Source organism: Podarcis tiliguerta (assembly GCF_965153285.1).
Source record: "Podarcis tiliguerta genome assembly, chromosome: Z".
NCBI lineage: Eukaryota > Metazoa > Chordata > Lepidosauria > Squamata > Lacertidae > Podarcis > Podarcis tiliguerta.
In genome coordinates, this window is record NC_139553.1 from 23,768,981 (window position 1) to 23,786,177 (window position 17,197).

Genomic DNA, 17,197 nt, shown 5'->3' on the forward strand with positions numbered 1-17,197 from the left:
GTCCAAAGAAAAGAGGTTTATCTGTCTCTACAAGGGATAAAAGCTCTGAGGTGTGTAGCAAAATCAGAATGTCTGCTGCTGCTGGATACACTTATCCACATATTGTATGTATGAGAGCAATCATGGGTGGACCTGAACTAAGTGTACCACCAGGGAGTTTGGGAGAATGTGAGACTAATGTCCAATATCAAGACGAAGGTCTACCAGGCTTGCATGTTGAGCATGCTGGTGTACGGAAGTGAGTTGTGGGCAACTTATACCCACCAGGAGTGATGCCTAAAAGCCTTCCATATGCACTGTGTCAGGAAGATTTTGGGCATCACAAGGCAAGACAGAGTTTCAAACAAGGAAACAAGCCCACATTCCCAGCATGTTCTGTCTCAGCGGTGTCTATGCTGGCTTGGCCATGTCCACAGAATGGAAGATGGAAGGATCCCCAAGGATGTGCTCTGCAGGGAGATGGCTTCAAGCACCAGTAACTCTGTGCTATAAAGATGTCTGCAAGTGTCACATGAAGGCTAGCAGCATTAGCCCCTTGCAGACGATAGTGCCTGGAGACAGTCAGTCTGGTTGTGTATCCAGGAGTGACCAGAGTAGGAATGACTGCTGGGAGGAGCAAAGAGAGAAGAAATGCCATGGTGCATCTGCAGCAACACAACCAGATGCCTTCATCTGTCCCAGCTGCAACAAAACATGTCTCTCATATTGGTCTGTACAGCCACAACAGGTGCTGTAACTCCCCCAACAGTTTGACTTCACCCCTGAAGACGCACTCCTCCATTGCCTCCCAAGACAGATGAATGCCAAGAACAAGCAACATTCTGCACAACTCATCTTAGTGCGATATTCACATAGTCCCTTTTCACTTGCAGTAATAGCAAGATATTCCTCATCCATGTAACAGAAGGAAGAAAATACCCTTGATGTTGTGGCATGGTTGCCAGATACCAGTAACTGAACCTTGGCTTTTTGCATCCAATACATGTTTATCTACCACTGAACATTACAAACAAATGTCCATTTTTAATATGTACTTTTTACAACATGTTACTGCACAGAAGTACACATATGTTACTGTGGGTACAGCTCATATGTTCAGAAAGTGGCCGTCTTCAAGCTCATGCCATTTCTCGTTACAAGCAGCAACCCAACATTTATTTTTTTGTCTGTGTGGCAACTGTTTCTTCTACCATTGTGGGTTGACGTGGTCACAGAGATGTGAAAAGGAAGCTGATGCATTGGAGAAAAGAGCAAAACCACAGGAGGAAAAGTTGTGGTTACTTTTTCTTTCATTTTTTTTTAATGAAAGCTGGGGAACCAGTGGCTCTCCAGATGTTGTTGGACTCTTAACTCAGCCAGTGTAGTCTCCCCACCGACATGGCCAGTGCTCATGGATGATAGGTGTTGTAGTCCAGCAACATTTGGAGGGCCCCATAAGGCACAAGATGCTTATTCCTGCATTGCAGGGGGTTGGACTATATGACCCTCAGGATCCCTTCCAACTCTATAATTCTATGGTTCTGTGATTCAGTTTCCTCACCTATATTACTTTGACAAATAATCTAAACTGGGTTAAAGCACGTTCCTATATTCCTAAATTGAGCCTTGCACAGTTCGCTACTATATACCCTGCTGCATGTCAGATTGGTTGCTATCACAGAGCTAGTGAGACCTAGCCCAAACATGAGTTCCCTAAGCACAAGGTATGTTCTTTGGCGTTGTCAGGACTGCTATTCCCTCCTAATATCTCTGTGATGGGCTAGTGCCAGGACTCAGCTGCTTCCCCCTACTGCTTATTCACCTCTGAATTAGATCTGGGAGTCTCCTGTTTGAACACAGTGGGCGAGTGTGTACCACCTGTTGACTGGTACCAGTGCCATCAGCCTGACTTCCTCTAAAGTGTTTTGAGCCACCAATGTGCCCTACTAAGGACATTCAAAGTGTATCCTTCTTAAAGACATAAGTGGTCACTGCTTATATATTTGTTTTATTTAGTAATAAAATAATGTTCTTCTGTTCCCACTTATAATCATGTGTATGATCCATAAATACATTTTTCAAAATATCTCTGTAGCAGTTAAACATAGGCTTCCTAAGAATTGCCTTTTAAATCCACATTTTAGTATTCTTAATAACCATTTTATGTTTTGAATATATTTTTTTGTTAGTTTCCTTCTGCAGGTTTTTTTATTTTTACAATGGTCAAATTTTTTTGCCCTCAAAGAAAGACTTAGATCATTCTCACAGTTTTACAGCTCATTGAAAAATATGCAATACACTAGCTAATGATAATTGCAAGCAAGCTATATATACTTTAGCAGGATGGTTGAATGTCTATATATACATGCAACCTACTAAAACCCTACTAAAACAAAAACAAAGTCAAATACTCGTTCTGATGTTATATCCAACACTCCAGCTAGAAATAATTTCTTGAGTATGCTACTCGCATCAAGTCACTGTCTTTTGCATTGTGTCAATGTTGTAAGCTATGGAAATAGAAGCATGCCACTGTAAGCTTGGCTAAAAGGAAGAGTAAAGTGGGTTTAGGTTTGAAAGCAGGGTTGCCAACTAGTTAAATAAATCCTAGTTGATTAATCATAATGAGTTTTAAATAGGTCTGATTATGAATAAAATCACTAATTCTGAAGGGGGAGGAGAATTTTCTGTTGTGTATATTGGCTATTTGAAGTGGAAGCCCAAAGTCCTTCTTAACATGTGGAATAGTTGCCTGTTCTTTTGGATCCCAGGCCCAGCCATAGGATTTAAAATACTGACCTTTAAAATATTCCAATGAAATAAATCCATGTCAGGTCTGAAAATGTAGTTGTATCCTGAGGGTGCTTTGCTTGCTTTAGGGCAGGGGTCAGCAACCTAAGGGCCATGGGCCACAAGTGGCCCACGGGGGTTTTTTAACCAGCCCACAAGCCGCCCCCTCAGCAAGTCCCCGCGTACTGCACTATACCGGCACTGCGCAGGGACTCACTTTTGCGGTGCTGGAAATTGCGTCTGCGCAGACACTGAAAATCGTGTCTGCACAAACGCAGATACCGGAAATCGCAGGCATGCGCACGATCCAGCCCACGAAGGGATCTCCGCTGGAGTGAACCAGCCCAGGCAAGGTAAACTTTGCCGACCGCTGCTTTAGGGCTTTAGCAATTCACTAATCCTAAGTGAGTATCTACGTTCATTTGTTTGTAACTAGGTTTCTCACCTTGTGAAAGAAGTCCCAATGCTTGTTTTCAAAAATATGTGTTAGCAGAATTAACAATTTGTTTTTGTGTTTTTGGTTGTTGTTTTTTAAAGTGTTCCTTTTCCATTAAAAATTATGTGGTTCTCTTGCAATATGGAGATACTGTTTTTTAAAGAACAAGGGAAGAAGGTCTCCTTACGTAGCTAGAAATCTTTATTTAAGAGGGAGATGTTAGCAGGTTGGGGACTTGCAAGAAATACCCCCCCCCCAAAAAAAAAAACAACTTAGTAAAAACAACACCTATGGGAGGGATGGGTAGCACCCTCTCCCTGCTCCCAACTAAAAGCCCAATGTGGACTGAGCATGTCACAGCAGGCAGTGTAACCTTCCAACAGTTTGACTTCACCCCCAAAGGCACACTCATCCATGTTTCCCGAGACAGGTGGATGCCAACCTTGTCTAGTGGCCATAGAATGCTGTCTGACTTGCAGGGAGGGAGGGTGAAAACTGTATGAGAAGGAGAATGGAGTGGCTGAAAAAGGAGGAAGAGGCACATAGAAGTTTTTTAAAAAGCAGACAGGGCCAACTCATTGGCTAGAATGGACATTTCCTGGTTCCCTCTCAGAAGCCATTGTAAAATGTGAAAGCTGCCTGTAGAAATTGATGGAGAAATCCAGTATTTAATGTTGCTGGGGTGCCAGTGTGTCTACCTCACACCACAAAAAAACCAAAATGGAGACCTGCAGGTATAGGATGGTATATAAACTCAATAAAGGAGGAGGAGGAGGAGGACTGAGAGTGATTAGTGGTCAAAGAAAGCTAGCAGCAGTGTGTGTGTGGGGGGGGGTGGGTGGGTGTGGGTGGGTGGAGTGGACTAGCTGAAATCCTGAACAGAAGGTGAGCTACGCTGCAACATTTTGTTGCAGTATCCTCTTTGTTACAATTATGTCTCACCTTGTCTTGAGTGTCACCTCTGAAAAAATCTGTGTGCTAACACACATTTCATTTATTTTTACAATGGGATTTTCACCCATCTTCTGTTTGCTTCCATTGCGTTTAATGGAATTCCCATTAAGATCAGTGGAATTCTGCATTCGAAACTATTTTATCAGAGGCCTTTGTGCTATCCTTGATCAGGCAAACCTTTTGCTAGTTTCAGAAAGGTGGATTGCACCTTTAGCTGCGGAAAAGTCAGAAGATTCACATGTGATTCAGTTAGAGCTGGTGCACCCATGAGGCAGGGTGAAGCAGCAGTCTCTGGTGGGAGAAGCCCTGAGGCAGCACCCCTAAGGGCACTTGCCCTGCTACCGCTGGAGAAGCAGTGCCAGCATCAGCGCTGCTTTCTAACGAGATCTCACCAAAATCTTACAAGATTTCACAGAGCACAAGAAGTCATTGCTTCTCCGCCAGTGGCAGAGGTGTGGAAGTGGTGCCAGCAGACGTGGGTGGTGCTGGTAATGTGGCACTTTCCATTTCGCCTCGGGCGGTAAAACAGGATGTGCCACACCTGACTTCAGTGATGGATCCGACCTTTTGCAGCAACTGAGTTTAGAGCTCTTTGATGTTGGTGGCAAATCTGAGATGAATAAAAGATTGCCATCCTCAAACCAGCTCCTCCAGAGTAACCCTATAGCAAATTATGGGACCTTTCCTTTTTAGTCCAGTTTGAACATTGCAGCCCATAGAAAAGGGTAGTAAACAGAACAAAACTTAGCAATGCAGTCGTGGTGTGTTTTCATAAATATAGCATAAGAGTGAGGCGGTAGGAAAATTTCTAAGCATTAACAACTAGCAGTGGAAGCTGTACCATTAGGGTGAATAGGGCACTGTCCAACCAACCTCAAACAGCCCCTACCAGCCTCCCTCCCTCCTTAGTCTAGGCTTCCTCTCCCTTAGTCTCATGTGTGTAGGCGCTACACACCATTAAAGCACATTCTGGTCGCTGTAGTTTAGCCCTCACAGATTTATAATTCCCAGAAACCCTTAAGAAACTACAGCACCCATAATTATTTGAGAGAAAGTGTGCTTTAAAGGTTCTGTGCATACACGCCTCAGTGTTGCCCTTGCAGAACCCAATAGGGAGGAGGATGGGGGCAAAACTAGAAAGAGGTGGCTTTGTCTATCATCAGCTCTGGCTCTACCCAGTCAGGGCCTCTCTGCCTTCCATCCCATGGGCCCCAAAGGGCACCAGCCACCACTGGCAACTAGGACCTGTTAGGTAAAGGAATGAAATTTACTACTCAATTGCTGCACCCACACGTTATCTTCTGAAAGTCCTTCCCCCACCCCCCACAACATTCTCAGTAATGCAGAAATATTACGTATAAGTTTAGGTTGCTGTTGTTCATTTTTTGTTTTGCCTTTAAGAAACAAGTCTTGTTGTGCTTTGAAACCCACTTTCTTCGTGGTCTCTCTGATACTCTTCATGGGCTTTCTGCAGTCTTTTGCTCCTCAGCTTCCATTTGTGAAAGCAGTAGGTCACCAGAGACATGCTTATCAAAGAGAAGATGAGAGCCACCACTACAATCAGTGCAATGGCAGAGGAAAGGGACTCCTCTGTCTGTTGGGCTTCAGCACCCCGTGTGGCATTCAGGATGGCATAAGTCTCGTATTCCTTGGAGGCCAAAAAGGCAGGGATAGGAGTGTCGCTGAATTTGGACCTCATTGGAATTCTGTAGGAGCACTTTAGTCAGAGATGCTTTTGAAGAAACAGGCTGCAATTTCCTATGATCATGAGGCAACGTCTTAGGAGGACACAGTTCTGTTCATGAAGTCACACAAGCCTGGCAGCCAACCTCATTTATGTCCAAATGGTGTGTATTATTGTCTCTGGAACAAAGGAGACCACGTTACACCAAGTCAGACCATTTGTCCATATAACTCAGCATTGCCTGCACTGACTGGCAGCAACCAGTTTCACACAGGACCTATTCGTAGTCCTATCTGGAGATGCTGGGGATTGAACCCAGGACCTTCTGCATGCAAAGCAGATGCTCTGTCACTGAGCTACAGCCCGTCCCTAAAGATTGTGCGGTAAAACTGAGAACCACTTTCTTATTCTTTAACGTCCTGGATGGTTAATCAGGAAAATGTAGTGACTTATTCACAGCAAAAGATCGTGTGGAAGGCTAAAACAGAAAAGAAGTTTACATCGGCCATAATGGACAGTTGTTGTCTGAGTTTTGTTCCACTCCGAGTTGGGTTTTGTTTCATCACTCATAAGAGAAGCTCACAATCAAAGATTCCTCAGTGAGGCATAGAAGTGGGTTCTTCCAAAGATGGTTAATATTATGATCAGTTCCAGCACTGTGGCTTCCATGCATATATTAAAGTACCTCTGCTCTCTTCACTCCTTTTGGAACTCAGCACACTTGCTTTCCATGGCTCTTTAAGGATCGAGTGTTTCTTTCACCGCAGAGCTCTTGATGTGGAAGCAAAGAGTTGACCTCATAGCTTGTGACTTCTGTAAACAGTTGCCTATGTATAGAAAAGCATAAATTAGTTTCTGATCAAGAACAAGGTGAAAAACACAACTGGATTGTTTTGTTACAATAGTTTAGAATTTCAGTGGGTGCAGGATTTTGAGTTCTTTATTGCAGCAAACTGGCTGAGGATGGTGTGTGTGTTTTCCTTTCCAGTAAACTAGGAATGGGGAACAGGATCTAACTAGTGGGCTGGATTCTGAGCTTCTCCACTTCTAGTGGACCTCTGACAGGTAGTAAACACCACCCAGCTGTTAATCAACGGCACTGTGGGTTAAACCACAGAGCCTAGGACTTGCCGGTCAGAAGGGCGGCGGTTCGAATCCCCGCGACGGGGTGAGCTCCCGTTGCTCAGACCCTGCTCCAGCCAACCTAGCAGTTCGAAAGCACGTCAAAGTGCAAGTAGATAAATAGGTATTGCTATGGCAGGAAGGTAAACGGCGTTTCCATGTGCTGCTCTGTTTCGCCAGAAGTGGCTTAGTCATGCTGGCCACATGACCCGGAAGCTGTATGCCCGCTCCCTCGGCCAATAAAGCAAGATGAGCGCCGCAACCCCAGAGTTGGTCACGACTGGACCTAATGGTCAGGGGTCCCTTTACCTTTACCTCGGTGACCTAAGATGAAGGCTACAATAAGCTGTAATCTACGCAGACTTCAAGCCCTGCTTTTGGCACAGATTTGCTCCATTCAAGACCTCTGATTGGGAACTCCAAAATGAAACCAACCCCAGCCTCCAGCTTTAAAAGGTACCAAAACCAGCCCCAGTTTGGAACAACTGGGAGCATATTTTAAGGCTCCCAATTGTTCCTTTGCAGCCATGTCTTTAACCGCTGCACACCTGATGTCATATATGATGTAAGGTGCTGAGTGGGTGGTCATTGCTTGAGGAAGATGGCTGTGCAGCCAGCCTAATGCCATATCTTACGGTTCTACACCTGGTTGGCAATGGGTCAAAACTTGGGGCCTGCACGTACCAAATATTCAGTATGAACCTAAACAACCTGCAATTCACACAAGCCTTAGTTTTTCCTCTCTTTTTCCTCTATATTGAAATAGATAGGTTGCTAAACCAGAGCTTACCAGAGTGAAGGTGTAGGTAGGGAAGGGTTTGTGTCCGTGTGCATGTGCTGAAGCCATGTGAGGGACACAAGGCAGTCCCTACTCACCTCATTTAACTTCCAGAATTGCCTTGCAGCTTCCTGCAACTCTGAGCAACTCATTAGGAGGATTTGTAGTGTTTAATCCTATGTGCTCATTACACCGTGCCATGTATTGAATTTTAAATTTGCTTAACTTTCCCAGTGCATGCACCAGCAGTGTCATTGATGGACTATGTTGCTTCTCACACTCAAAATGCCCATCTCTACCATATTTCCTCTGGGGAAGAAAAGTGGCGATCCTCTGAGCTCATTTCTAGGCTTGAACTGGAACTACTTTTTTTTTTAACCTACTAATTTTTAAAAGAGGCACATTTGGGGTGCTTGTGCTAAATAGCTCTGCATCTGTGCTGTTTCTTTAAATAGCTAGTCTCTCTCACCCTTCCTTTGACCTCACTGATGTTGTCCTCATTTGCCAACACATTCACCTTCAACTGCTGTCAAAGTTCTTAAAGCTGCAGTCTGACATGGTGATGTTACGGTTCTTCACAAATATGACTGATACACTTTGTGATGTGGAACATGCCACATGTGTTATTAATTGTAAGGTGGGGGCAATTCTAATAATGTAGGACACCATAGCCAATGGCAGTGTGGGCAAGTGAGGTCAGGGCAGTGTGGACAAATAAGAAGAACACAGAAACAGCAGCAGCAGCCAGGGAAACAAAAAACAAAAAGTTGCAGAATAGCATCAACATTCTGATTTTTTGGGGGTGGGGTAGGGTGGGGAGTAAATCTGTCCTGCTGTGCTGAATGTTTCAAAGTGAACATTGAAATTAGTGGATATTCTGTGCAGCTTTAAATACTGTGACCACCTCATACTGTGATCTACTCAGACCACCTTTTCCACCTCATTCAAGATGCTCTATTCTGACTAGCAGCAATGGTGCTCAATGAACTCAAGCAGCAGCAATCTTTCTGGCTTTGACACCTGAAAGGCTTTTTAACTTTTTAAGGAGTGGACCACAAACATTCTGTATGCAAACCTATAATCTTGCATTAAGCTACAGACCCTTAATCTTACAGGTAGCCTCTTCGAAATGTTTCAAGCCCAGCATTCTGTTCACATCTTGATGACTGCCTGCCACACCTTCCTCTAAACATAAGGGTTTATTAGATGCATTTGGAATGAACCATATGTATGAAAAAATCTTTGCCACTCAGACTTCCAAGGAATGGAGTGGGTTTCTGTTTTGCTAATTAACAGCACATCCAAAAAGATTTTTGGCTCTAATAATGACTGTTTACTAGGGATTAGCATTCTGTTGATGTTAACAGATGTAAATGAGTAATTCATTGCCAGTAAGAAAGATGGCAAAAAAATAAAGACATTTCAGAAGGAAGGTTAACCTAGATGCTTTGTCACTGTATCTTGCAATGTTTTATTTTAATAATGACCAAAGCCACCTTGAATTTAGGAAGCTTGCAGGTGGGGAACATTATTAGTACTTTTCATGGGTGCAGAACATGGGTAATTGAGGTTTGAGGCCAAGCACCTCCAACTCTAGGAGATGCTCGAGGAAAAAAGCATATATGGATAAACTTAAGAATGATAGCAATTGATAAGGTGAATGATGCTTTGCCTGGCTTCTGAATTCAAGGCAGATGCAGTGCCTTTCTGGAGATCTTTGACTATAGCAATATTATCCCCATACGGTAAATGCTAAGTCCTATATGACTCCTGGCCGACATTTACAACTCTTTCCTTTGCTTACTTTATATCTTCTAGGATTTTATTTATTGCTCACCCTTCACTATGTGGTCAATGGGTCGGCTACATACAACCCAGTAGGGACACGGATGGCACTGTGGTCTAAACCACCAAGCCTCTTGGGCTTGCCGATCGGAAGGTCGGCAGTTCGAATCCCTGCAATGGAGTGAGCTCCCATTGCTCTGTCCCAGCTCCTGCTAACCTAGCAGTTCGAAAACACACCAGTGCGAATAGATAAATAGGTACCGCTCCGGTGGGAAGGTAAACGGCATTTCCGTGCGCTCTGGCTTCCATCATAGTGTTCCCGTTGCACCAGAAGCAGTTTAGTCATGCTGGTCACAAGACCCGGAAAGCTGTCTGTGGATAAACACTGGCTCCCTTGGCCTGAAAGCGAGATGAGCGCCGCAACCCCATAGTCACCTTTGACTGGACTTAACCATCCAGGGATTCTTTACCTTTTTAAACTATAAAACTCAGTACAACAACTATATAATACTCAAATCATTTCTAGACCATAGAGAAAACTGAATCAACAGCAGTCAGAAACAGGAACAGCCCTACAGTGGGAGGGCTATTCTGAACTCCTCCTCTAGACCCAAAGACCTGAGTGAAAAGGTGATGTTGAGATGTATACAGTGATGAGCCCAGATGCACCTCCGAGAGGAGTGCATTCCACAGTCTGAAAACCACCACAGAAAAGTCCCCCCCCCAAAAAAAAAATGCACTATTGCCCCAAGACCCTTGCAGGGTGGCAGAACTGCCTGCACAGACTCCTTTGCAGATCTTAGCACGCAGACAGGTCTGTATGGCAGGAAACCCATCTCTAGATATTTGTTTAAAGCTATATGGGACATGGGTGGCGCTGTGGGTAAAACCTCAGCGCCTAGGACTTGCTGATCGTCAGGTCGGCGGTTCGAATCCCTGCGGCAGGGTGCGCTCCCGCTGCTCGGTCCCAGCGCCTGCCAACCTAGCAGTTCGAAAGCACCCCCGGGTGCAAGTAGATAAATAGGGACCGCTTACTAGCGGGAAGGTAAACGGCGTTTCCGTGGGCTGCGCTGGCTCGCCAGATGCAGCTTGTCACGCTGGCCACGTGACCCGGAAGTGTCTTCGGACAGCGCTGGCCCCCGGCCTCTTAAGTGTGATGGGCTCACAACCCTAGAGTCGGACACGACTGGCCCGTACGGGCAGGGGTACCTTTACCTTTACCTTTATGTTCTTTGTCACCATGAGGACCTTGAATTTAGCTTCTTATCTCTCTGATTCAAAACAAAGTTGTTTTCCCCGCTAATGAGGCCCAGAACTATACCAGCAGAAATATAATTTAAATATAAGTTGCCTCGTTTCTTCCTGACACTTTTTGTACTATCCAACGAGAACTGGTTTTCAAAATGCTAAGAGGTTTCAATTTATATATTTTCCTCTTTTATTTAATTATTCTATACACTGAACTGTTGTTACAGATAAAGTGTTTGTGGTGATGTGTAGTTGTGGTAGGGGGGTCCCTTGTAGCCACCTTATTCCATCAAAAAAACACTGATTTTCGATTGCACTGACTCATTACCTCCCAGGACAAGATTGTAAGAGGAACCAATAGGATGTTAAACAGCTCCAGTTTCATCAGAACACAGTGTAGAGGTAAAGAGCTTCACAATCATGGTGAAAAGAATCAGCTTATCATTATAGCCACACCCACAAGGGCAACTGTGTTGATTCACAATACTGAGATACTATGGTGGTGTGTTGGTCAGCATCTTAGACTTGGGTAAGCAGCATTTCCGTGGGCTCTGGCACTCATCATGGTGTTCCATGTGCAAGAAGTGGTTTAGTCATGCTGGCCATGTGTCCCAAAAAAGCTGTCTGCGTACAAATGTTGGCTCTCTTGGCCTGAAAACAGATATGAGTGCTGCACTCCATAGTCAAATCTGACTGGACTTTACTGTCCAGGGGTCCTTTACCTGAGTTTAGCCTCCCTATCAAAGGGATTCTGTGCCAAAACAGATTTGCCCTTCAGTCCCATAAGATTACAGCACAGGGAAAAACCAACGGATGACGACGTTTGCTCCTGGTGTGAAAATGCCAGAGTTGTGCTTCCCCTCCTGAAAAAAAAAAGCCATTCTGCTCCACTACACCCCTGCTTTGGAGCAAGTTGAAGCTCCACTGAAAACATCAAGGTACAGGAATGGACTATAAATCTAGAAAACCCTAATAAGCCCTAATAAGCCTCAACTTATTCTTAATGCGAGACAGTGTACAACTTCATTAAGTTGCACTTCGGAACATTAAATTGCTTTTCAGATTACATTTTTGAGAAGCTATTTTTTTTAAATAGTGGGAGGGTCTGTGGCTCTATGACAGACACATGCCTGCATGCAGAAGGCTCAGGTCCTTCACCTTCTCGAGGGATCTCCAATGTCAGGCTGCCTAAGACCCCAGAGCTCTGCTGCCAGAGCAGGCAATGCAATTCTGACCTGGATGGGCCAGTGGTGGTTTGTTCTTACAGCTGTTTCATATAAGACAAGTCTTACTGTAGAGTTTTAGTGTGACAAGAGTGGGCAGGTGCGGAACCTGTTTCCGTTGCCCTCCAGTTATTGTTGGACTACAGCTCCCATCATTCTTGATCACCAGTAACAATGGATGAGAATTTTTTTCTAGTTTGCATATGCAAAATTATCTCATTTGAATTTTCTGAAACAACAGGCAAACTGAAACATAGCCATCATTCACTTCCTTGAATTTTGCAATGTGCGCAAAAATTTGCTAGGCAAAGTGTGCAAAAGAATGCGTATATGGGTGCAAATAGCATACAACAATGCATTACGTTAGGGAAAACTGCTTGCAAAAATGTATACATTCCATACAAAATGTGTATATTAGGAGAACCATGAAAACTGAAATCAAAGGGCAAATATTGAGCAAATATTTGGGTATTCTAAAAATATTTGAGAATAATCAGCTTTAACAAAGAAAAACATTTCTGAAAAAAAGTAAAGTTTTATGCTGCATTTTACCTTTTTTGGTTGATATTTTAAATTTTTGCCTTTTAAAAATTATATGCTTCCTGCTGAATCAGGAGATTTTAAAAAAGAAGACACAACAACCAATGTCCAGGTTGCAAATGGACACCTCTAGGTAGAAGATAGTTTTTGCAAAACAATAATAATGAATAAAAACGAATAATGCTGAATTGCAATTCCTGTGTTGCAGGAATTTGCAGGTTAATAAAGCCTCGTCAATCTTTTACAGATTTAGCAGTTTCACAATTATGTCATGTCTTTAGCTTTATAATCTTTGGTGTTCATTCTGAAAATTGCCTAAGGCAGAAACCCCATCTGCTCTCCTTGCAATTGTACGTATCTGCTTGGGTTCAATCACTTAATCCCAGCACAGGAAACCTAACATACTGTACTGTTCAGCTACAGAGCAATGCAGCAGCCCTACATTCATTTACCTTGGACTAAGTCCCACTGAAATAAATGGGGCTTACTTCTAAGTAGACACAAACCCCCTGAATTACACCTGTCTTTCACATAGATAACTGTCCATATTGCAATATGCCATGTGTTTCCCATACATAGCAGAAATCTTTACAGGAATCCTTCCATTTTCCAAGGTCAAATGACAAGAGAGCTGCATTACACTTATCTTACATTTTTTTGCTGTTCAACCTCTATGCCTATATAAGCCCATAGATTAACAAAATAAGGGTCATTTAATGCCAAGAAAGGCTTGCGATCTCCATTCAGTGCTGCTGTGAACCTTTGCAATTTAAGTCCTGATTGCGCTGCCTAACATGCATGCAGGGAGAGCGAGAAACAGCATTGCTGTGCCATAACAAATCATAGGAAGGAGTCACAGTAAATTCCTTAAGCATTTTAATTTCCATTTAAGGGGGGGATGTTTGCCATTCATCTTGAAATGGTTGCAAGTAACATAGACATTCCTTGTGCTACTTTGGACCACTTTAATATACAATTATACATATACAGTGGAACCTTCATTCTGGAGGTCCGTTCTTAACCTGAAACTGTACTTAACCTGAGGTACCACTTTAGCTAATGGGGCCTCCCGCTGCCGCCACCACGCGATTTCTGTTCTCATCCTGAAGCAAAGTTCTTAACCTGAGGTACTATTTCTGGGTTAGCGGAGTCTGTAACCTGAAGCGTATGTAACCTGAAGCATCTGTAACCCGAGGTACCACTGTACACATACTTTCCCTTTAAAAACTGCATCTTGCAGATTCACTTCTTTGAGAGACATTCTCAAAGAAACAATTCCTTTCCAGGAACTGTTCATGACCAACACAAGCATAAAACTAATGTAGACATTACAGGGGAATTTACAAGACCTGGTGGAAAGCAATAATGTGTGTCTTTGTAGTGGCTATGATACTTGGACTTTCCAGGATATGCAGAAAGTCTGTGACTTGGTCCTCGACTTTTGAGATTGTTGGAGCTGAAGTCTGATAAAACTAAGAACAAAGCCTCCACAAAGCTTCCCATCCCCAGGAAGCCTGAAGTGAGATCTCTCTCTCTGTCTGATTTTAGAAAATATATATTTAAGCTATATTCTACCGGACCTGTACCTGAGAAGGGAGGCAGAGAGGAAATGATAAGATGTCCTTCTTCAGAATGTGATGGTACATTTTTGCCTTTTGCTCACCATCACATAAATTACCATTGCACTGTAGGAGTGAATGCAACAGTGCATAAAAGTCTGAAAGCACAGGCAGACTTACAAGTGAGGATCTTCACACAGACATGCACACATATTGTTTGCTGGATGTACACCTGTTGGAAAATCTTCACATGCTGTCCCTTACACATGATGAACATGGAATTGCTTTCCTCTTGTGCTAGACCTTTTCGCTGCCTCAAGCAGAGCCTGAACGCACCACCAGCCACGCTAGGGCTAACACTCTGAAAAGTATTTCTGCACCAATTCCTGCCTTCATTTATCCCCACCTCCTCATTTGTGGTGCTGCCTGAAGCAGGTCACTTCTCGGCACCAATTACAGTCTTAATTCCAATGCAGACAATGAAATGGCCTTCAATATAATCATGGTACAGTGATTTACCCATTGGTCTGTAAGCTTTTAAAACCACTTTGGGAAATAATATTTACATTAATACAGTATAATAACAACAATGGACAACATAAAGTGTGTGCTGAGTGCATATGGCTGTGCATGGATGTTTTTTTCCTATGTGTGTTAGTGCAAGAAGGAAAGCCTGCTATCCTAAATTCGCTGGCTTACTTGGGCATGAGCCCCTATTGAAAGCAAGGATTTACTTTCGAGTAAGGGCGAAGCTTTCGTTTCGGGCTGCAGATGAGACAAAAGGCTGCTGCTGAATTTCAACGTATGTGAGAGCGCCTCAGACTCATCAGCAGAGCTTTGATAAATCTTCCATTAAGTCGTAACTGGCCGCCGGCATTCCTATGCAGAAGCCGCTGCCGCTGTCCAGGTGCTGAACCTCTCTCCCTTCTCCGCCTGACTTGTATGCAAAGAGGCGATGGCTTGCGGTAATTGAATACTGTAGAGAAATGCAACGTCGCAACTTACAACCGACGACGCTCCTGGAGGGGAAGATCCGAAACACCACCAACCCGAACAAAAGGCACATTTGAATGGGGTTGGACTCCCATTCACCACCCCCGCTCCTATGTCCTTTCCAATCCTTTGATCAGCCGAGGCTTTCCTTCTGCAGGAAATCAACTCGCGATTATAGGTTTTCTGGAAAAGGATCACACGTGCTTTGTGTTCCATTTCTACAACAGGGAGAGGAGGGATCGGGGAATAGCCACTATTGCTTTTAAATAAAGAGGCATCCAGCCACCCCTCCACGCCCCTCATCGTCCAGATAAAATAACGTGGTCTGATCAAGCATAGCAATGTCACACTTACCTTACTTGGACATATAGATATGGATATATGCACACACTGTTTGGTCCCTCCAAGGCTAGCAACGGCTTACTTCCAAGGCTATTCTGTCCGTCTGTGTGTTTTTGTTCCTTCCCTTTTCCCTGTGTATATACTGAAGGCAGATTTTGCAGGAGGTCTGAGATGGTGTAAGCGCCCTGGTCGCTTCCCTCTTTTAAGAAGCCAGAGGCACAGAATGCTGAATAGACGCGCCGCTTCTAGCACTGCAGGCTCCAGGAGGATGAAATAGCATCACACGCAGGACACACGCACATACCTATACACACACACGCACCAGAGCATCCGCCTTAGCAGCAGCTCTGTGAACCCAGCCAAATTCCTCAACTTTATTTACGGAGAGATCACATGGGGAGGGGGGCTTCACCGAACTGGGAGGAGCATTTTAGGATGCAGAAACACTCCTCCCATAACTGAGAGCTTCCCGAATAAGTGTTAGACACAAAGATTAATGGTGATATCACAATCTAAGCATATAAAGCAGGGCGTGTGTTATGGAAAGGGTGGGAAAGAAGAAATATATAGGATGCTCACAGTCTTCCTCTTACATTACCTTTGACAAATATAGCAGTTTGCATCTTTTATCAAATTACCAATATCAATTTCATCTGGAATGAATTATGCACATTGACCAGCCCAACATAATTGCTGGTGGGGGGGGGGGCACAGAATGCTTAGCATGCAGGAAGCTCTCACAGAGCAGGGATATGGTTGTTTCTCTCTTGGGTTTACCCAGTCTCAAGAAGAGCTGCCTCCTCATACAACCCTGCTTTTTCCAACCAGGCCTGTTTTTCTATTTCCCATTCATTGATGGAGCAGGAGGAAGGGGGCTGCAGTTGAATACAGTTTTGTGGAGGGTGGGGGAGCAAAAAAAAAAAATCACCTCAGAGGTGGGTGGGGTCAAAGGAGTTTTGTCCCATCAAGGCAATTGGGGTGCACCAGGCGAATTTACTACCTAAAAACATTGAAAAGACTAAAAAATGAGCATTGAAAACAGGAGGGACACAGCCCACACCAATGAAGGAACATTTCAGCTTCCTTGGGACACATCATTTATGATCTTTACACTGCTTCATTTATTTAAAGAGCATGATTTCAACGAGTGATTATTGCAAGAGACCGGCAGAACCAGAATTTCATTAATGAATAGAACTGTGCTTCTTATGGATTGAGCAAAGATTATGAGCCGGAGAAGTTGGGCTTGTATTTTTAAGCTAACAGTTATGCCTCCTCTCTGCTCACAATATAAAGTGTTGCATTTGTTACTCCTTATGTCCCTTCCCCACTCAAGTCTCCATTGAGAGGAAGCACTTGGACCTCCTTGTAAAGTCGTTGGTCTGCTCTGCCCTTGAACACACTGTGCCTTTCCACCTTGCTTATCACCATCTCACAATAAAAGAAGTAAGCCTTGTTCCGACACATCTGAAGCAGAGCCATAAAGAATGGCCAGGAGCAAGAGAAGTACTCAACATTCTGAGTGGATTCCAGTTCTGGAAGAAGATAGCAGAGATGTATAATATTCCAAGTTGTTTGGAGATACTTAACCAGAGTTCATGGCGTCATTCCTCAAATATGGGAAACTGCAGGCTTTTAATCAAACTCTTGAGCAGCCAGAGAAATACATTTTCATTGGACATATGAGTGGTCACTGCTTGCAAGCTTGCTATCCATGGCCACCAGGCTGTCATGATAGAGAAGGCATTTTCAGTTGTGGCCCCA

At 43.8% G+C, this 17,197-nt stretch overlaps 1 protein-coding gene and 1 long non-coding RNA gene across 2 annotated transcripts in view; one reads left to right on the top strand and one right to left on the bottom strand.

Annotated features, from left to right (window-relative positions):
- Nucleotides 1-17,197, top strand: part of LOC310669598 (tigger transposable element-derived protein 1-like) — a 433,144-nt gene that overhangs the window by 315,710 nt on the left and 100,237 nt on the right. The gene's annotated exons all lie outside the window — the stretch shown is intronic.
- LOC310669709 lies at nt 10-15,803 on the bottom strand. Its single transcript, XR_014507294.1, has 3 exons — nt 15,446-15,803; nt 346-6,670; nt 10-253 (listed from the first exon to the last, which is right to left on the bottom strand). It is a non-coding gene; the product is annotated as an uncharacterized lncRNA (long non-coding RNA).